Source organism: Chiroxiphia lanceolata, chromosome Z (genome assembly GCF_009829145.1).
Source record: "Chiroxiphia lanceolata isolate bChiLan1 chromosome Z, bChiLan1.pri, whole genome shotgun sequence".
In the NCBI taxonomy this organism is placed as follows: Eukaryota; Metazoa; Chordata; class Aves; order Passeriformes; family Pipridae; genus Chiroxiphia; species Chiroxiphia lanceolata.
In genome coordinates this window covers 30,392,521-30,414,597 of record NC_045671.1, presented here as the reverse complement: position 1 = coordinate 30,414,597, position 22,077 = coordinate 30,392,521, and the positions used below count along the sequence as shown (strand labels likewise).

Sequence of the window (22,077 nt, the reverse complement as noted above, 5' to 3'; positions counted from 1 at the left end):
ATACTGTGACTGATCTCAGTCTAATTCCTAGTGGTGCACCCCAAATTTCTATCAGAATTAGTGCTAGTGAGCTGTAGTTCCTGAAGAGGTGGCACTGCAGGAGGACCATGATGACAGTATTGCTCTCCCTGGTGAGGGGTGATGTACACTTGCAGGTTGTGCCAAAAGACCTCAGTGTATCTGCTCTGTAAATAATGCACTCTCTGCTGTTTGCTTTTATCATTTTGACACTTACAGAAGCATGAAGTCCAGGCAAAAAAATGTTTTTCAAAGAGTATTAGAAAATTTCAGTTTATTTGTTACCTTCTTGCTTGAGGTGACAAAAACAAACAAGTTCCCTTCCAGCTTTATGGAAAGATCATCCAAGTTCAGTTCAGTAAAAATATCCTGGAAGCCAATCACCAACCTCTGAAAACTTAAATGGAGAACTCAAAAATCCTGATGAGTCCCTTCCAACTCAGCATATTCTATGAAGTTCTATGAAATTGACATGATTCCTGTTTCATATATAAGTCCAGAAATATAATAAAGGGTAAGGAGGGAAGTCTGTTATCTATCTAGATTGCAAATTCACACAGAGGAACTGACTCAGGACCAGCCTAACTCTTGCACCTTGCTGACTTCTACTTGGCTGTCAGGTTGGAAAAGCAAGGTCCTTTACTACACAGGCCAGGTGATTTTGCAGCTACTGTAGCCCATGTCAGAAGTAAAGGGAAAAGAGAAATGGTGAGTAAAGTGTGATTCTATTTACTACTTCTACTTATTTCTTTCCAGTCTACTGTTTTGAGACAAATATTTGCACTCCTCCACTGCTGTTCAATTATTTAATAATCAATTGCATCAGGGGTACAAGACAAACTGAGAGATCCCATAGTTTGTCTGTGTGACAAAGCTGAAGTTAAGTAAGACTGTTGATTTTCTGCTAAATCAGTACATAGTCATGATGAGTGAAACACTTGAATTCTTTTCAAAACCAACACTAAAAAATATTGTAATACCACAAAGTATTGTGAAACCATTAACTGGCTATACTTGGGGTGAGGGAAGGCGGTGGGTAGGGATAAGGAGGATTTTTTCCAATATTTAACTTATTATACATCACTTCCATGTTTTCAAATCATCTGATTTTGTTGAGAGAGCAAAATTTGCTTTGTGGAACTCCACTATCTGTTTCTCTGATTTCTGGGACTGCGTGCCCCCGCCTTACCCCCAAAACCTTCTCAACACCCCTCCCTCCTTGTCCTGTGTCTTCTTCTGGTCTTCATGGATAGTATGTGCATGTCAGAATGTCTCTATTGGTGAGGACTTCTACCAGATAAGGTAATAGAGATGGGTTACCTCCTATTAGACCTTTGCCACCCTATTCCTAGAGTGGAGGAGCTACATTCAAGGTCCTGCTTGAATGTTTCCCTGGACCAGTGAGGACAGACTGCAGAATTTGGTCCAAGCTACTTAGATCCCGCTCTTAAATTGCAGCTTTATGAATGTGCCTAGCCCTGGAAAATGCAGAGTGACTCACACACCATTTCCAGGACTGAGACTAAAATTGGTTCATGGAGAAGTGAAAGTTGAATAAGACAACGATGACAGGAGGATACTTGTTCATTAAAAACTCAGCATTCCAACTGAATTTTATGGGAAAATGACTGTTTTGAATTTGTGAATCATCTAATTTGTTAATATTTTTCTTTTCTTCAAGGAGAACTGACTTAGACTATATTGATTGTAGATTGGCTATTTTCAGTCTGTTGCAAACCCCATTTCAGCTGCTTTTCTGTTTGTGTAAAAGTGCATTCCTAACAGAAAAAAGAGCCCAAAGAAAGTAGCTATATGCTTGGAAACTCATATTACTGATTAAGTGCAAGTACACATGTTTATATGAATGTGGAGAACTATAGTGCACTTACACAGATAACAAAGACAAATTAGTATAGATATACAAGGAAGATGTACTTGATAGTCAGTAGAACTGGACAGATATGGTTATTCATTTGTGCCTTGTCCACTTCTCTACCAGTATGCTGCTGATCCTCAATATTTAAGTACAAGTTATATTTATGAAAGTCTCATGTCTACAGCTTCTCTTTTCCAGAGGCATGGTTTAACTGTTTCAGTGTCTGCCTACAAAGTCTTTGCAATTAAAGATCAAAGAAAAATTGGCGTATTATTGGTAAAGGAAGGATTAAAGCCATCTGTAGCCTGGGGAGAGCAGGGGGTCCTATGTCCTATTGCAGTCTACAGAAGGTAGACTCTCAGCTGGAGAGTGTGCCTAACTGAGCTGTACTCCCTAGAGGAAAGGCAGACCTGTTTATCCGTCATGTGCACAGTCAAGCAACATTAGCATGATACCTGCCTACCTGTGGCTAGTTCTGTGCTTTACACACCTGTGGAAGCTGTTGGAGCCTTCTTCACAGCTAGTCAAGATTTGCAACAGAGGTTGGTATGACAGGAAAGCTGCAAATATTCAGGTTTTCTTGACCAGTTGGAGATCTTTTGGAATTTTTTTCTTTCAGAAAATCCACCTGCTTTTGTGTCAAGGAGCCCCTGTGGGTACAATATAAAGGCCTTCTGCCTTGAATAGCAGAAGTATAGGGTCATTGCTGCTTCATGGTCTACAGTTTGCAAGGCTGAATCTCTCAGCTTTCTGGTTTGTTTGCAGTGTCACAGCCCATGCATCAACCCTCTATGAGCAATGGCAGGCAGGAAAGTGTCTCATGTAATAGCAGCATCATGAGTTAATAGCTGCATCCCATCCTACACATCTCTCTTGATGTCAGGGTTATGTTGAAAAGACAGTAATGAGTATTTTTAAGACTGCCAGTATTTCTACAGTGTAAGGAGACAGATATCACATGCTATAGGTGGCATTTTCTTTGCAGGCATCTCTGAAATACTGTCAGATTTGTCTGCAAGTGCCACGCAGCCAGGATGGTACCAAGCATCATCTAAGTACTGTTCAAAAGTGGGTGAGAGAAAGTCTTTGTGAGGTAAGTGTAGAAATAAATCCTGATGAATGCAGCTGGGTGGATCAGATAATACTTGGAACGATTCCAAAGCTTTCAGTTACGTGTCTCTATAGCTAGATAAAAATGTGTCATCTAGGGAGTAGTGCACAAATGGAACAGATAATTCTGTGCTTGCCATGAATCTGGATTACACTACTACATGCAATTACCTAGCTAAATAAAGAAAATATGATAAGCAAAAATTTTGCAACTCAGTACTTCCTGATGCTAAAAAGCTGTTTGCTTGCGGAGGTGTTGGCAAGTGTAGCTGCAGGACTAGTGTGGAGTCCAGTTTGCTGCCTGCAGGCATGTCAAATTCAGTCCTTCTGCATTTGAGTGTAGCTTTCTTCAACCAGAATACCCACCACTTGAGTAGAGTAGAAATTTTGTCCTCAGCTAGAATGCAATTTGTGAAGTTGTAGTGATGTGATTTTGGGGGTATTGGTTTTCTAGATAGTGTCAAATTAATCTACCTGTGCATATGAGAGCATTATGAGCTAATGTGAATCAGGAGATACTGTGCACTATCATTCTGGAAATTGTTGGTGAGATTGCTTCGTTTCAACCATTAAATTCTTAATTATAAATAAAGGTAATGTACACCGAGACCACAGAACAGAGCTTGTATTTGCCTGCTAGAAAACTGTAGATGTATTTATTATTCAGTAAGGCTTTAGAAGCAAACATTGATGCTTATAGAACAACTCTAAGTATCCACATTGCATTGAGAAGATTGAATATAAACGTAGTGGTGTCAGAGGGCAAAAGGGATGAACTTCATCAGGTAGTTGGGAAGCACTTACATGGACAAACACCATTCCCAGTCATATAGCTACTCTATGCTTAAAAGTGTGCATCTCTTGTCATACAACTATGAGGATTTCTTAGTAATCTAATATCCTTTATTGTAGAGAAGAAATACCTGTGGAGAATATGGCAGTGGTCTACAAAATCATGAAAGTCATGGGAAGGGTGTAAAGGGCCCACTCTTTCTATCAGTAAAAGAATTAGAGAATTTTAAGTGAGAATGTCAGAAGTAGGCTCAGATGAGAGATGGTGGCTCTTTACAACACAGAGCACCCCACCAAAGGATAGTATGGTAGGTAGGAGCTCAGCTGGGCTCAAGGTATGACTAAAAATTTAGGGAAACGATACAGTAAGCATAACTAGGTATGTGGAAACTACATCCGGTTTAGGAAGATCCTGACATGAAAAGTATGGGAAGCTAGGAGAGTTGTCTAGGGTAATACTGTACACTTGCTTTTCTTTTCTACTCTTCCTCAGCCATAGCCTTAATGATACTGTTGAAGATAGGATAGTGAGACCTTTGAGCTCATTATTCAGAACTGTGATTCTGATGATGATGATAAGTGGGGTAATTGGTTTGTGTAGTGCCCAATATAGTGGTAAAAAGAATCCTGGGAGTCTGATAAGTAATTTATTGCAATAAAATAGAAATAAAAATGTAGCAAATAAAAATTTTCCCTCTACTTGTAGACTTGTACTGGTACCACTGTGGTGTCTCCTAAGTCAAACAACTGAAAGAGGAAGGAATTTTAGCCAGAGTGTTCAAAAGCTCTTTTCAAAAAGAGAAAAATGGCAGAAAATTTAGGAGAATCAACAGAAGACTCTATTTCTGATTACAAGTACTAAAAAAAAAAAGAAAAAAGAGGGAAAAATAAGGGATAGCAGACTAAGAAATACAGATACTCTTCAGCTGTCACTGTGAACAGAGAAATAGTAAAAATTTGCAAGCCAGACTTCTTAAACTGATCTCACATTATCCCAATTTGACATTTCATATCCTGTCAACTGAATTGACAGGATATGAAATGTCTGGGCTGGACTAAAGACAGTCATCTGTTGATTTTGGGTGTACTTCTGCATTTGTGTGTCAAGTGTTACTTCACTGTAGTTTGAAGAGAAAGACTACAAGACAGCCAAGTGTCAATCAATAAAAATATTCAAAGCTATGTCATAATGCAAAAGCAACAGTCCAATTTGAAGGTGAACAGAATGAAGTCTCAGCAAACCAGCTCTGGTAGGAAGTCATTTTGCTGCAGATGATGCAGCTAAAAGGAGGATACACAAACAGAGTAAATAAAAAAAAAAAAAAGCCTTACAGATTGCAATGGAAAAATCAGCTGTTGCAGGATTATGACAGGGAAATGGAGGTGCAGCTCCAACCATCTGTGCACACAACAAGGATACTTTCAGCACATGGGCAGACATTTACCACAAGGAAATGGCACAGGCTGCAGCAGAGCTCTTTGTCTTGCGAAAGAGAAAGAGAGTAGCAAAGAAAAACCTACTGAGAAAAGAAATAGTTAAAGAGGGAAGCAAATACATTTTGCAGAGCAGAAATACACTGGAAGCCATGTAATCCTCGGCTTACATTTTGCTTCTCCTTTTGTCAGTTTCCCGTAATTATTCTTCTATTCCTCTACTTTTATTGTTTACATGGCTTTTCTGTCTCATGGGCTGTGTTTCTTCGGGTTGTGCAAGCACTTACATTGTGCAGTACTCATTTCCTTGCTTATATTTTAGAAGAGAGTACTTTTTATTTTTATAGTAGTATTTGTAGTAAAGGAAGTAAAAATATTTCAGGGGGAAACACTAATCTGTGTAGCAAAAGTGACCTCTTTGTCTGTGGGAGACAGAAGCTGGATTCTAAGTGCTTCTGGTTTAGAAATGCCTGTGCTGGTATTTTCATTGGGATATTGCAATAAAATGTGGCAGGGAAATGAGAGCACTCCATAAGATAACCTGAAATGAAAGGATTGTTCCATATTGGGCATGACTGGAGCAGTTATCAAACAAGATTGCACAGATTGTGTGGGACATAATGACAAATTCTTCCTGTGAAAATTTATTTAACTCAATCTCTACTGTTGATCTTTTGTGTCACCCTAATCACAACATCAGTGGAATGTACTTGAAGTGCCTTGACTAGCCCAGCAGACAGCACAGTAGTTTTAAGACTCCAGCTCGTTCCCTTCCTTTGCTGAAGATGTCTTTGTAGCAGATATATCTACTTGCTCTTTTCCTCCTTATTTGTATCATCTATATTGGTTCTGTCAGATAGAAATATTGGTCAAAGTGGATTTAATTTAGGCAGAATTAAAACGACCTTTAGTTGTAGTCTGAGTTCTCTTTGTATCTCACACTCTTGTCCAAACAGTGACGTTACAGTGCTGAAAAATTGTCTTTTTTATAATAAGTACTATCACACTGCAACTTTTTGAGTTCTCTGGAGAGCGGCTCTCCCTAAGAAGGGAAAGGAATGGGTCCGAAGTGAGAAATGTGTCATTGCCTCAACACAGATGTTTTTTGCATGTGTGCAGAAACAGAGGGGGTGGGAATGGAAAGGAAAGAAATTGCTGAACTAATCCAAGAATAGTTAGTCCAATATCAGAGGAAGATGATAACATGAGACAGATTTCTCGCATTTCCTTATTTGCTATTGTGCAAAAATAACCATGTGGTGATAATCGACTTTGTACTGACCTCCCAGAGAAATTCCTTAAAAAAATTTTTCATTCACTCTCCATTCCACACAGTACTTGGAAAATAGATGTTGTTTGGATCCATCATCTCTGAGCGATGTTCAAAATGTCTTAGATTTTTACATAACTAATGATGTTGTTTTCCAATGAAGTGAGGTCCATACAGGTAATTATGCCATGGAGTAGTTATGTGAAATTTAAAAGCATTGTGTTGAAAGACAAACCTACGTCTACAGTGTAAATATTGCAAGGTAAATGAGTTTAGCTGAGGGCAAGATTTCTTTAATATACCCATGGGACAAATTCATTGCTGAGTCATAGTACAACATAATGTACATTTAAAACCAAAGCAAATTAAAAGCTGAATGAACAACTCTATGAACACTAAACCTCAGATTTGACTCTGACTGTGGTATTTTATGTTAAGGAGTCTTTCCAAGCTTAGTTCTACCTTTGTAAAGTAGGCATGACTGATACAGATACACATTGAATATTTAATGGACTGTCCAATACTCAGCACTTCCAAGAGTATTTCTCTGTTGTTTTGTAAAAATTTGAATATATTTTCTGTACATTCTTTTAAATCTTCATGATTTTATTTTTGGTTTGGAAGATGAACTGACTGTGTGCATTGTTTGTATTTGGAATAAAACAGAAACAAACCAAAAATGGTTTGGGGACCACAGTAGATGGGTTTATATCCAACACTAGGACGTATAAAAACTGGCATAAAGACTCTTTCTTTTTGCCTTCAGTGCCATGGGATTTAAAGGAAATAGCTTTAATGGGCAGCTGCAAACAATTTCTAAACTGTTTAATGGAACTCTACAATGTTATGAATCTGTTCTGCTTCTTCAAAAGTACTGATTTTTGTTATTTGGAAAATCTCTTCCTTCTTCTTCTAAGTAAATCCTGTGTACCTGACTTGCTCAGAGACCAAAGACCAGTTTGTCAGAAGCCACCATTACATTCAGATTTTGTCTTGGAGGCAAAGAAAGAAGGGAAGCAAGAAACTGTTCCCTCATATGTTTTCATTTCCTCTCTCCGTACACATTTCTTGTTTTTCTAGGTTTGCTTCAGCGTTCAGAATTTCAAAGCAGTGGAAACTGGCTACTGGTGTGGGAAAGAGGGAGAGTTGTGTGCTTTTAGCAGGAAAAATTCTACCCATATAAACAACATGGTCTTTTCCACCTGAAAGGAACTGATTGAGAAACACTATCTCTAAGAGGTATTCTGATCACTGGGCTGGGGAATCCAAGGTTAGGACTGAGTTAACAGAATGATTTCCTGAAAATGTTTAACCCCTTACAAAAGTTTGTAAACCCCAGGACTTGGGAAATGGATCCGTGAACAACAAACCAAAACAAAATAGAAAGGTCAGCATAAACTGTCAAGAGATAAAGAGTGTTTTTGGGTGAACATGAACGGCAGCAGCCTGATTCCTCGCAAAGCCATTAATGACTTAGTGAAAGAGAAGAGAGGAACTTGCTGCATTCCAGACATGTCTGTAAATATTACACTAGTCTGTTTATTACTCAGTGGCCTAAAGTCACATTATATAGACTATTGAAGGTCAGCAATTATAAAGACTTCTAGTCACTTGTTAACTATTTGCTTTTCTTTCATTGCTACAGTAAAAGAGTAACTCAGACTACTGATTAAACCATGTTATGCACAAGGGTCTGATAGACCAGAAACAACCACCCCACTAGGGACAGCTGATTGCAAAATGCAGACAGAGGAGGGAATGGGAAATAGAAAACATAAGCCAGCCTCTTGCTCCTCCCAAATGTCCCCCTACAGCTGAGCTAGAAAACTTACCAACTTCTTCTAGGTATAGATCCCTTGTAGAACTTTTCTTTCCTAGCTCTCCCGTAGACCATTTTCAAAACTCCTAGATTTTTTTCACTGCAGAAACAAAAACCTTCAAACTATCAAAAGCTCATGTTTTTCATGAAGCTGAGATCTTTACATTATGGCTAGTCAGGTAACACAAAACAATTGGCCAGTGTATCACATGAATAAAATCCATCAAACACACAATCACATAAAGAACCAGCAATCCTTAGATAGTAAGGATTTAATGCTTCAGCTAATGTGGGTACACCATTAAATGGTGATTAAAAAAAAAAGGCCTTTTTATCCTCTTGCAAAAATTAATGCAATGATGAGCAAAAATACATGAGGACAATAAGACGAGAAGGGATGTGTTTCAGGGTCTTTTTTGTTATGAGAGAGGTCACAGACACAATGTATATGATTATTTTCATAGAACATCAGCTCCCCATATCTGCCTCATGTCATATCTCTTCATTTTCAGATGGTGGAAAATAATGGCCATCCACCAGAGCTGAGATACCAAAAAGCTCCTCTCTAGTTAAGATTAAGAAAGATACAAGTATCTCTTCAGTAGTTTGTACCATCCTGTAATTAATTAATTGTCTGTTTGCATTGTAAATGACTAGCCTATGCTAACTACAGACTCAGGTTCCTACTGCTCTGTAAACCAAAACCCGGTTTTGAGTTCCAGTATCCAAGTAGAATTAGAGTGCTCATAGATGAGAATATAAATTACAAAAGCTTAAAAGCTCAATTAAGATAATTGTTTATTTATGGACACCATTGCCCCTGATTTGTTTTGACACAGCAGTTTCATTTCAGTCAGAATATATGGCATAAATCTGTCTGGGTGCATCTGTGCACTTTCAGATACTGGGATGGATCAGGCATATCCATAATGCAGCAAGGTAAAACCATGTCTTAATGGCAGAATCTACCCCGAGAACTTGGTATTACACTGTTACTCACTGGGCTAGTCTGTATTAGAGAAATCTTGTTATTATTTCTAATAGAAATGCTTATGCATACAGGACTGACTTATAAAAGGCTTTAGGGGTTTGGAAATAGTAAGTTCTTCTTCTACACAGTTGACTTTGACAAGAAAAAATTATAAATAGATATATTAGGTATATAATATAACAAACAACCATTTATAGAAAATGAAACTATCTCTAGTTTTAGAAATGAAATTGTCATATTTGTCTCTATATTTATTTTCCATAAATGCCTCAACTCTCATTTGACTAAACTGAGACTGTTTAAAATATTAAATTTCTGTGTGTAGCTTATTCCTCTGTTTGGAGGTTATTCAGACTGAGAAAGTAAAAGACAAATTGAAATTAGTGTCATATTTCCATTGACAGGTATTTTAGGTAAACAAAAGTCAAATTTGGGGTTGCAATTCATGTTTTGCAAAAAATTCATTGTCTGAATCAGCGACAGTTCCTGAGACAACTGTCCTCAACCAGGGATAGAATAGTGTTCCCAGGGTGACATTTTAAAGTGAATTGCTCTGAAAGCCCTGGTGCTTCTGGGTTCCTTCAGGGTTTCTCATGAGTTTGTCTCTTCAGCGCTCTTTTGTGTAAACTTGCTTTTCCCCCTGAAAGTGACCTTAATTCCTCTAACAAGGTTAAAATATATGAAGTGATTTTTCAGGAAGTGACTTGGGGCCAAAATCTGCAAGGAGAACTGAATGCCACATTTTTTCAGGGTATAGTTAACTTGTGCTGGTGCAACAAAGCATCTCCCTTCACTTGAAATTGCCTTGGGATTCCCATGCCACAAATTATTTGCCTACAGTTTTGTTCAGAGAAGATGCATAACTGTTCTTCTGTTTGTTTATTTGTTTGTTTGTTTGCTTCTTTTGTTGGTTGTTTTGTTGTGTTGGTTTTTTTTTTCCTTTCTTTCTTATAAAAATGTCTCCAGGAGAGGAGATAACACCAGGCATTCCCTGTAATCAGGCAGGGCTTTCACCCAGGTGCTAAACATCCAGGTACTAGCTCCATTGGTTGAGAGGGATGAGGGTCACCTCTCTGGCTGCAGGAATAAGTTTTGAGTAGAGGACAGGGAACTGTTCAGTGGGGAGAAAGGGAGAGATCAGGTTTAATGTCTTCTAACGGAGGTCTTCCACTTTCTATGGAAACATGAAATTCCAGAGAGAAGTGGGGGTGCTTGAATCTCTGGGTTAGCAGAAGGGGGTTCCATCTGTTGCAGAAAATGTGGGCTTGATGTTTTGATTTCCCAAGTTCAGAGGAGGAATCTGGGAACAGGCTCCTGCCCATGTGCTCTACCATTGGAGCCTTTGGCTGAAAGTGAATCTTGTCCCATCTCTTTCTGACCATGTTTTATGCAGACTCTGATTTCCTACTGTGTTCAGATCATGGCTAGGTTAGGGTCTGCACATGAAAGAAATCTATGCTCAAGGGAAATGTAGAGTGCTGAATGACTCAAACTGGTTGAGATAAATGTTTTCAGCCATGCTGAAAAACAGAAGTTTAATTGCCTGGAGTGCATCAGTGTGAGAAACTAGATTAACTGCAGATTTTACATGATTCTTCATTTGGCAGCAACCAAGTATGGATTTTGAGGAAACTGGATTTGGCAGTGGAGCTTCTCTCTGCAGAGAAGATAGTGCAAAGCAGATTTCTTGCACACTAGCTAGTGGCTCCACTCTGACTTCTCAGATAGATCCAGCTGACAGACTGTAAGCTGACTCAAACTTCTAAGGGCAGCCACAGTCTCTCTGGGAGTTCCCAAATCAGTTGTTGTTTATGGGCACAGCAGAATGTGCACAGTGAGTCCCCCATTTTGTGAGAACCCTGGTAAAACCACAGAAAAGGGAAGGGGAAGTGGCACGTTTTAGCACTGTTGGCAAGTGTAACTGATTCCCGACAAACTTCTCTTGTTGCTGCCCTTGTCTTAGGAGATAGAGTCATGCCAGTTGTGTGGCAGGTACAGAGATGGTCTGGTACTTCCTGGAAAACAGGAACATATGCAGGGCTATTGCTCAATGTGAGAGGTAACTCAGATGTCAGACATACTGCTTGCTTACAGCCTAGCTGGTCTTCATGAGCTGTGTACGTGCATCCAGGTCTGACACGCCAGGCGGCTGAGGCAAATATGAAAATTCTGCAGATTCTGTCAGTCAATCTACCAGCTGCAGAGGTAATTAAGACTTTCTAAGTTCACTTTGGAACAAAGGTGCTACAAAGCTACAAATGTTTGCAGTTGTCATGAACTAACAATCTTTGGCGAAGCTTAAGTTCACTTCAGTGTACGGTTCCGTGCCATTTCCCGTTCAAGTTATTCCATGGAGAAATACACTACCGAGCTATTTTAAAACTACTAAAAAACCCCCAAGAATTAGAACATCACATGATGTACTCATTCCTTGCAATTAGTAGTGTCATTAACAAAATATAATTCATGACTTCTAGATCAGTTCTGTGGGTTTGTACTGAGCAAATTCCTCCTGAAAACAAAAACATGAATTCTGAATTAAGCTTAGAATATTTCATGTCTATTAGGGTAAATAAAAATTAATTTAAGGTGACATGGATACATGTACCAAAATACCTGAATCTCTACATACAATACAAACTACTTCAACTCTTGTAATTTTAAAAAATCCAATCTCTGTCACTATTGTTTGCAACTGCGAATGTGCCTTTGTCAGACACAATTATTCCTGATTGAGCAAAGATAAATTATTTGTAACAAGTGATCAAGTTAGTAAAGATTTACATCAGACAGTTTATATTTGCAGAAAATGCCTTAAAAACCCTTCCAAAAGCAAATGTATTCTGCAAAACGGAAACAGCAGAAGTATCCTGTGTTTCTCTGCAGTTCAGCAGTACTCATTGCCAACGCCAACATCATATACTTTCCAAACTATGTTTTTCTCATTCTTATGCTGTGCCTTTTGAGGTCACATCGGGCAAGCCAGTTTGGTGTCAAAGTCCCCCATACACGTTGATAATATGAATTTGGATGTTTTTTCTTCCTTGTTTGTCCTTGGAAAAGCAATTGCAAAAGCTTTATCAAATTATCAGTCTCACAGGTAAAGAAAGGGACATAATAAACCCTCTTTTTCATCTTTTCAGGAACTGAGAAGAACACCATAACATTCAGGTAGTAGAATAACAGTGTAAGAAATCATTTACACACAGAAATGTCTAATGGCTGAGAAGTGATAAAATGTTTCTACCATGTGTGAGCTGCTTGTTTTGATGAGAACATGTTTTGAAATGCTTTAAAAATCTCTCAAGGATGGATTTGTTTTTGATGTTGCAAGAATCCTTCGTGGCTGCCCTTTGCACAAGAACCTGATGTATTATTGATGATGGGAAATCCTTGCTTCTGAGAAAGTCTTGGAAGGACATTTCAAGTGTTTGGGTTGGATTTTCTTTTTTTGTTTTGTGAAATTAGTTTAGGTCATATGATCTGCAGAACATCTCTGGCAGAAAAGGCAAGCTTCAGAAAACAGATGAGCCTGCTTCATTTGCAATGGCATTTTTCCATTGTTTTGCTGGTTTAATTCTGTTGAAATCATTCATATGGCATTGAAGTAACAAAATAACTAGTCAGATTGAGTAAGAGATCTAGATTAATACTATAATGCAAGTAAAATTATCCCTAGTGAAAAGATGGAAAAGGCCAGATGGAATACTCTTTAAAATTAGAATTTTTCATGAGTTTGGTGGAATTATTCTCAAGGCAGAATCAGAGGCTCAAAATTCAATGCAGGTGGTTTTGGTTTTAACCTTTTCAGAAGCTACCTATTGATTTCTAACACGGTGACCATTACAACTAATGCCTATTCAAACAATTCAAACTTTTTATTTCGTTTGGGTTATGGATTAACTTATTTTACTTTTTTTTCCTCTTCCATCTCAGAATTTAAGAAGAAATTTCATTGCACTGATTTTTCAGTCATATCACACTGTAGTATACCTACTTCGACATTTTCCCTTTCTATTTAGTGACAATTACTATAAGACTAATGCTTGAAAGAGTCTTTAAAAATTATAAGTATGATATCAGGCTATTATTTTGAGGAAAAAGAGAAAATATATTAAGACTAACACAAGTTTCTTTTTGAACTGTCACAACTGCATTTAACTCACAGACTGGTTCCAGAATAATACCACTAGTCCGAGAGGTATTAGATGCCTTGTCTAACTTGAAATTTTGTCAGTCAACAAAATTCATTGTCCCTTGAGGCAAATATTAATCTAGCCTTCATCCTGCAACGATATTTACTTTTTATATCTATAAACCTTAATGTTTAATCATTCCTGTTAAGTCAGTGTCCATTCAGTACCTCATACAACATACCATTACCAACAAGAGTAAATTTTAAATCTCCTTTTTTATTGAAATGCTGTGGTGAGGTGTCTTTCTGTGATGTTAACAAATATTTGGGGAACTTATTTACAATTTCTCTCGAAGTGCATGCTACAAATTTGTAAGTAGGCTTCATTAGGAATGTGATTTCGGTCTGTCAGCTTTACTTTTCTACAAGTGATGGAACACGGCGTAAAGATACATAAAGAGGACTCTTGCTGTGCTGTAGGAGTGGCCAGGTTTGACAGCTCCAGCTGGCTGCCAGAGGGCTACTTTCTTTCTCGGCTTAGTGTCAGTAGCCTCCTTAAGCTTCCCCTGTCCTGTGGAGGCAGATGCTCCTTTAAATAGAGAGATGAACTCTGACCAAGGAACCTAGATGTAACCACTGCAGCTTTGTTCTGACTCGTTGATGTGGAGTGCACTGTGGGAGCTCAGCATTTCAGTCCCTCCTTTCAGGCACCCTAGTTCATGATGGATACCAATTCTGATACCACTACCAGTCAAACAAGAGCCCAAGACTGCAAAACATATGCTTTCTTGCATCACTTGTGTAAGCAGCTCTGCATTCAAGCATCAGCCATGTTGCCCATAACTATGAGCAGCAAAAAAAAAAAAAAAAAAATAGTTTACGAAAGAAAACCATTAAGAAGGCAGTCACAATTTAGGTTAATAGCAGGACATAACAGATAAATGCAACAGGAACTATAGGAATGTATTTGTAGGAATATAAATATGAAAGAAAACGGGTTGGAGAGTTGCACAGAAATGTAGCCTTTAGAATCCATTCTGCTTTAACTCTTTATTTCCTTTGGGATATGTGTATTGTTCTCTTAAGAAAAGAATGAAAAGCTAACTCAAGGTTGTATCGTTTCACATTTTATTTAGGTGACCACCATTTGGCATTGTATAGATGGGAACAAATACAAAATGTGTTTTAATGAAATGTATTGTACCCATAGATATCACAAATATTTGTTCAACCACAGATAAGGCTGGAAAGGGTTTACTTGCTGACAGTACTAATGGAAACATCTGGGCCCACACTTGCAGTGTCAATCAGCTCCATTTCATTGAGCCACTGATTTCCATAAAATCTTCTGTAATTTCTGCTCTTGTGAAAATTGTATTTTTATTAAGGCTGAAGAGAAGAAACCATGGTCCCCTTCAAATCAGGCACAAAGTTTTCATCTTTAAAATCCAAAATGACACTTGAAAGGAGACAAGTATAATTATTTGCATTTTACAAATGGGAAAATAGAGGGAAATCAATTAGATTACCCAAATTGTCACATGAGCACGTCACTGATAACATTTCCTGCCTTCCATGTACAGACCCAAATCCTAGCATAGTCGCATAACATTACTGTAATGATGTTGTTGTTTGAGGCACCAGCCTTGTTTTTCTGAGGTGTTGAACAATTTCTCTTCTATTTTTAAATTATTTCTACTGAGATGTGAATGATTTGTGTCCTAAAGGTATTCCAAGGTGTCTGTTTCACCATCAAGGCAGTGAGAAGCATTGTGAAATGGGAAACAAATACTATGCATTTGGGTAATCTGAAGTAACCTCAATCTTCTTTTCATGTTTCTCTCTTTTTTATTGTTTCTTAGTTTAATTTTTAAGATTTTATCTTTTTTCTATCCATCTCTTTGTCTCTTCCCCTTTTCCTTCTCTCCTTCTCTCTTGAGGCTAGCATAAGTACAGCTGTTAATAATACAAGATTTGTTCATCTAAATATTTAAACAGGGATTCTTTCCAGTAGACAGGAGGAAGAACACTGTCTACAGGGCATGTTGTGCCAGCTCTTCTAAGACATTCCTTGTTATTTTTCAGCAGCCAGCATAATGATGTGGTTGAATAACATCAAATGAAGTGAGATAAATATCCTTGTCCTGCACGCCTTTGGCTGAGTCACAGGATCCTTTTCATGACAACAAAAGCATTTTATAAAAATCCTTTTACTCTGTCAAAATAACATCCATAGCAGGTGACTATTCGATCGTCCAGTAGTTCATTCTATGCTCAGCAGTTTATTAATTCTTAGGGAGTCTGTACAAAAAGTTAAAAGTTATTTGCAGAACTTGCAAACATAAAAAACCAGCAAAATAACAACTTGCAAACTGCCATTTTTGAGAGGAAATGACTACAAATATCAATCCAAATTTATTTCAGTGTTAGAACAAACTACTAATGATATTGTCCTTAATACAATATCTGTTTAAGTCTCTCAGTAGCTGTTCTCTACTGTTAATTTACACTGCTACGGGTGAACAAAAGAATGTGCAGGGAACTTTTGAAACCTGAGTTTTCTAAAACCAACGTATGATTAAATTATGATGTTCCCTGCAAACATCTGTAGATTTATTCCTGGTTGTAGAGCATCCAGTCTGCATTCCAGCTTTAACTTCTGTTGCCTCAGTGCCATGCTAAACTGGAATCTCACCCTGCTGTGAGAGACATCTCTGGAGGTAATGTCTGTGTCCTGCTCTTGCCAGGAAGGAAAAGGACCAGAGCACTTGTTCTCCTTTTGTGCCTTACAGGGTACTGGGACAGTGCAGAGTGCTCAAGGGTGATTATATGCTGCCAAACTGAAAAACACTTCCTCATGCTGTCTGCATCAGGGCAGATCTTCTAGCTCCTGGGCTGCTCTCATGCTTCACTTTGCAGGCACAAAATGGAAAGTCTTTATAGTTCCTGCTCTCTGTTTTTCATGATTCACAATTTATTCTGGATCATCATAATGGTGAACCTCCTTTTTTGTTTTATGAAATCTAAGGATGTTTTAGACATTTCATACCTGTTGTAATAGCATTCCTCTTACCGAAAACAGTGGAAACCTTTCTGTCAATTTAAGGGAGAGGAGGCTTTGGCTGATAACTTTCTTCCTGCACTTCTCTTTTGTTACTTGGCCAGTTATTTTTCCTCCTACTAACAAATAGTAGATGGGGTAACATCAAACTGGAGCCCTGTCACTAGTGGGGTTCCACAGGGCTCCGTCTTAGGCCCTGTCCTCTTCAACATCTTCATAAATTACTTGGATGCAGGACTAGAAGGGATACTAAGCAAGTTTACAGATGACAGAAAACTTGGAGAAGCTGTTGATTCCCTTGAAGGCAGGGAAGCCCTGGAAAGAGACCTCCACAAATTAGAGGACTGGGCAATCACCAACCACATGAAGTTCAATAAGGGAAAGTGCCGGATTTTGCATCTGGGATGGGGCAACCCTGGATGTTGGTACAGACTGGGGAATGAAATGCTGGAAAGCAGTGCCATGGAAACGGATCTGGGGGTCCTGGTTGACTGCAAGTTGAATATGAGTCAGCAGTGCCCTGGCAGCCAAGAGGGCCAATCGTGTCCTGGGGGTAGTCAGCCACGGGGTCATCAGCCACAACATCAACAGCCAGTTGAGGGAGGGGATTGTCCCGCTCTGCTCTGCGCTGGGGCAGCCTCATCTTGAATCTCGTGTGCAGTTTGGGGAACTGCAATATAAGAAAGATGTTAAGCTCTTAGAGAGTGTCCAAAGGAGGACAGCAAAGATGGTGAAGGGCCTTGAGGAGCCACTGAGGTCATTTGGTGTGTTCAGCCAGGAGAAGAGAAGACTGAGGGGAGACGTCACTGCAGTTACAACTTCCTTGTGAGGAGAAGAGGACGGGCAGGCACTGATCTCTGTGATGACCAGTGACAGGACCTGAGGGAGTGGCCTGGGGTTGTGTCAGGGAGATTAGGTTGAATATTAGAAAAAGATTCCTCCCCCAGAGGGTGGTTGGGCACTGGAACAGACTCCCCAGGGCAGTAGTCACAGCACCAAGCCTGGCAGAGTTCAGAAAGTGTTTGGATGATACTCTGAGGCACACAGTGTGACTCTTGGTCCTGTGCAGGGCCAGGAGTTGGACTCAATGATCCTTGTGGGTCCCTTCCAAGTTGGCATATTCTGTGATTCTGTGAAGTGTTCCAGACCACTGTAGTAACCTCAAAATCTTTTACAGCACTAGGTAGTACCAGTATCTGCTTTTTGTATCTGTTACTTTAATGACAGTCTTATTTAGCAACAAAGAAACGTGATTGCCTCTTCATTCCTGTCATTTTCCACTGATTGAATGACTGAAGTATGAAGACCTGGAAGTGTTGCAACATCCTGGTGTTGCAGCCTGCCTACATCTGGCCTGTTTGCCAGCAGTGAAGAAGGCTAAAGTCGAGTTTGATGACTCAGTGTTGGGGGTGGATTGGACAGTGGAACTGGTGAGGAGTGAGAAAGATGGCTGTGGCTCAAGCCTCATTCTTCAGATGGAACTGACTTTTTATTTTGCTGCAATTAGCACTAGAGGGGTGGGATTGGGCAACATTGCCCATCTTAGCACCACTACGAGTTCTTTCCAGCTCCTCCAGAACCCTGTGGAATTTCAGTATCGTTTTCTGTGGCATGTTCACTTATGTCAATGAGTGCCTCCAAAACTAACAAAAGAGGAGTCAGGGCAGGGAAGCGGAGGAGGAAAAGACAAGCAAGAGAGCCAGCTGAATATTCTTGCCAAGTTTTGCTAGAGCTGTGTGACTGACTCTGTTATTCAGGTCCCATGGCATTTACTGGTGGGCTGTAAGAATACAGGGGTTTAATTATTAGCATGAAGGACATATGGTTGCTGGATGACCAGATGGGAAATGCAAATGAAATACTAAAAATATACCAGTATTTTTTTCTCACCAAGGGTCTTTCTGACAGATAGGGCTTGTCTTGTGGGCTGGAATCAGAGAAGGCTGTGATGTTCTCAGTAAGAGAAAGACAAAGAAGGAGAAAAGAATGGGAAAGTGGTAGCCCTATCATTAGGTACTCAGTATTTGAGTTCAGCAAAAATAGCCATGTTGTGAGGGAGGGAGGTGATGAACATCAGAAAAATCTATCTGACCTGTCTATTTTCACTGCCATCATCCTAGGTGAGGGGCTGGCAGGCCTATGGGAGTGGTGTCTGGAAGGATTAAGTCAAGTGACTGGTCGTTTTTGGGCAGTAGGAGAGTTTGCAGGGACTGCAAGGATCCCAGAAGACATAGGAGCCTGGAAGGAACATGGGCCTGCACAGGGAAAAGGAGCTGCAAGGGAACTTAAGCTCTGAAAGCAGTCTCACACTCCTATCCTCTCTCACCACATTCCTTGCATAAGCAGGCAGCAGCCTGCTCCTCTCTCTGTCCTGGCTTCCTGTGTGCAAAGCTTTTGTTGGCTGGATATGCATGGTTAATGCTCTCAGGCCACCTGGGTTCTGGGGATGGGTTTCTCAGGCTCTGTCACAAGATTGTTATATTTTGACCCTGGTGCCTTGGCACACATCTTTCCTTCGTCTACAAAGTTCTGATAGACATGTATTTAACACCTGAAATAGAACATGTTCATATTTGTTTAGGTAGATCTGAGCAGATTTTTTGAATAAGTGTACTACTTTTCCTATGTCTGAGAAAATATTTTCCTCCATGTCTTAGTTTCCCTTTATTACCTTAGTATACTTTATAATTTAGAAGCAAAAGCACTAGCATGCAGGCATAAGGATGTCATAGGCAGGGGAAGGGGCTTCAGATTTTGACAGCCTCTGCAATAATATTGATCCCTTTTACACCATTTTTCTCATCTGAACTCACCACAAACTTCTTGTCCCTCCATGCCAAAACTCCCTTGCTATCTGGATGTGTCTTGCTGCTACAGCAAAATTAAACACTATCGCCACTGATATAAACACGAATTGTGAGTAATTCAGACTTGCACAAATTTAGGTACTGTGATTGACCATTACCCTTAAGCAGGGCAAAGAATTATGATGCTACACTTGAAACTGGCTTGAGACCAATGTCTGCATCCTATAAAAATCAGAGCTTCTCAGATGAAGTTTGCATGACTGCATGTGGGTAAGCCTTTCTAACCTGACTCCTCTCAGGTGAGATTCCAGCCTGGTGCACAGAGGAACATGGCTTTCCTTGCTGTTCCCCTTTGAAGTTCTGGGTTTCCAGGCAGATGTACAACAAGCCATCAGCCTCCTCTCATGAGTCCACCAGCTTGTCCTGCTATCCCAGCCCCTTCAGCCACAGATCCCCCTACCCTCAGGCCTTCCAGCAAGACTTGGTGAGTGTGTTCCTCATCTCTTCCCTGTTCCCTGCACTTTAAAATTATTTCTCACTTGGAGTCATCATGTGGCAATATAATGTGCTGGTAGTTGAATGAAGTGCATGTAACTCCATGTGCTTTTGTTTTCAAGATCATATCAGTGCTAAATAGGCTCAAGAAATAAATGAATCTTATCCTGATAGGTGCTTGCTGCTCTGCAGTATCACAGATAGTTTTCCTTTGCAGCCTGATCATTTAATCTTTCTCTTACCCTTTTCCGTATTAGTGCTGATCAAGCAAAACAACTCAGACAGTCAGCAAGAGGAAGCCACCATTATTTACATTAAATTTTGACCAAGTGAATGCCCTGATAAACCAGGTCACAGAGGATACAGGTTCTGCTTGGTTTTTCCTTGCAGGTCCTCTTCTTTGCCGTAAAAGATATTTACAAATATACTATTCTTTCTACATGTAAATAATATTTTTAACACTCCAACAAGTTCAAATTAATGTCTGAAACTCTTTTAAGAGGAAATATTTAGTATCAGACAGAGGAGATTGTGGAGATTTATGTGTTATTTCTCAGTAGAATATTGGCTGTTAATAAGAGTTATGGCTTATTCCAAATAACTGCAAGTAACAACAACAAAGATGATGAGGGCTTCCTGAACAAGCAACAGCAGCTGCTGAAAAGGAATGATGGGCCTTCTTGTGGCAAAATCAAGTCCTGTAGATTTTGCAACTAAATGCCTTTTTAAATCCTTTTCTTTACACAGAAAATTGCTCCATGCATGGCCTGTGCTAATAATCAAATGTATCTTAACTACAATTTGCACTATAGGTAAATTTAGTTCTTTAAAAAGGAGTATTTAATCTCACACTCTTTCATGTGTTGGTACTTAACTTGCGCCATAGTTTCATCTGTGTTGAGCAAAACTGAGAGCATGGACCATAGAGGGGACAGTGCCAACCACATAACCATGGACCTGCTTGAAGTCCAAATCTCAGTAGCAAGTTAGATCACAGCTGAGCTACGTGTGGGTTTTAGCTGAGCATTCACTGACAGAACCCTGATGGACAGCAATATGTATGTATTCCATGCTCTCTCTCCCACCTCTTAGGAGGAGCTGTTGTAGAGGATTAACTTGAGGACCAGGCTGAAAAAATCAGAACTGGGCTCTTAAAGTATATTCCATGTTGAAGGTTTTGTCACAGGATGTTGGACTGCATAGTGTATTGTGACAAACTGCTCCCTAAATTATCTTATGTGACATTCAATGGGGAACTGTCTTTTTTTCTTCCTGCACTGACTTGGTACTGGGAAAGACTTTTATCTTTGGCTATGGCTTTAGATGAGGCCATGGTGAAAATCCCAAACCCCACTAAGACCTGGGATAGTGTGATACCCACAAGTTTTTCATTTTGAGGCAGTCTGTGAATTCCAGGGCTGTCACAGGCCATAATATGTGACTCTTCATGATTTCTCAGTGATTAAGGACTGCTTACTATCTTTCTAATTAACTAAAATACAGCGAAAAACCATCAAAAAACACCATGCAGGACTTTAAATAAACAAACAAGTATTTTAAAGTGAGAGACCAACTAAATCCATGACCCTGAGACTAGCTCGGTTGGTTAAAACTTGGTGCTGATAACACCAAGGTCATGAGTTCAATCCTTTGTATGGGCCATTCACTTAAGAGTTGGACTTGATCCTTATGGGTCCCTCTCAACCCTGAATATTCTGTGATTCTGCAGTATTCAGAATCGGAAATACAAAGCTTTGTGTATGCAGTCCGTAGTCATAAATGCAATGTTCTAAGTCTTTTCTCTAATTACATAGGAATCATAAGAATAATTTTGTCTTGATGTTCTTTCCACAGAAAACTGTCTTTTAAGGGATGATCTGAAAAAATGCTCATTGCTGTACATGGGTGAGTAGATGGCTGAACTAAAAAACCATGTGATTAAGCTTCTTTCCACTGTGTCTAACACTGGAATACCATAAATCCAAACAATTTGGGATCACATCACCATTTGGATAAATAAAAATTTTCTTGTGGCGATGCTTGCTTTTGAAATGTGGATTGTTCCAATGTACTCTTGCGATTTTCTTCTGGAAGCAAGTATTCTGACAAAATACAGAACAGATATAATAATTTCAAAGTTATGCCTTAAAATTTTCTTAGCAGAGCAGTCCCGAAGTGGTGAGGGCAGCAGGAGCAGCAGAACCAACTGCAAATCAGTATTATGCTACTCATTTGGCTTAATGAGGTCAGAGCAGTCTTGTACCATTGT

At 39.4% G+C, this 22,077-nt stretch overlaps 1 long non-coding RNA gene across 1 annotated transcript; it reads left to right on the top strand.

Moving 5' to 3' along the window:
* The first annotated feature begins 480 nt into the window (after positions 1–480).
* LOC116780728 lies at positions 481–21,714 on the top strand. Its single transcript, XR_004354597.1, has 3 exons — positions 481–726; positions 19,613–19,797; positions 21,663–21,714. It is a non-coding gene; the product is annotated as an uncharacterized LOC116780728 (long non-coding RNA).
* The last annotated feature ends 363 nt before the right edge of the window (positions 21,715–22,077 follow it).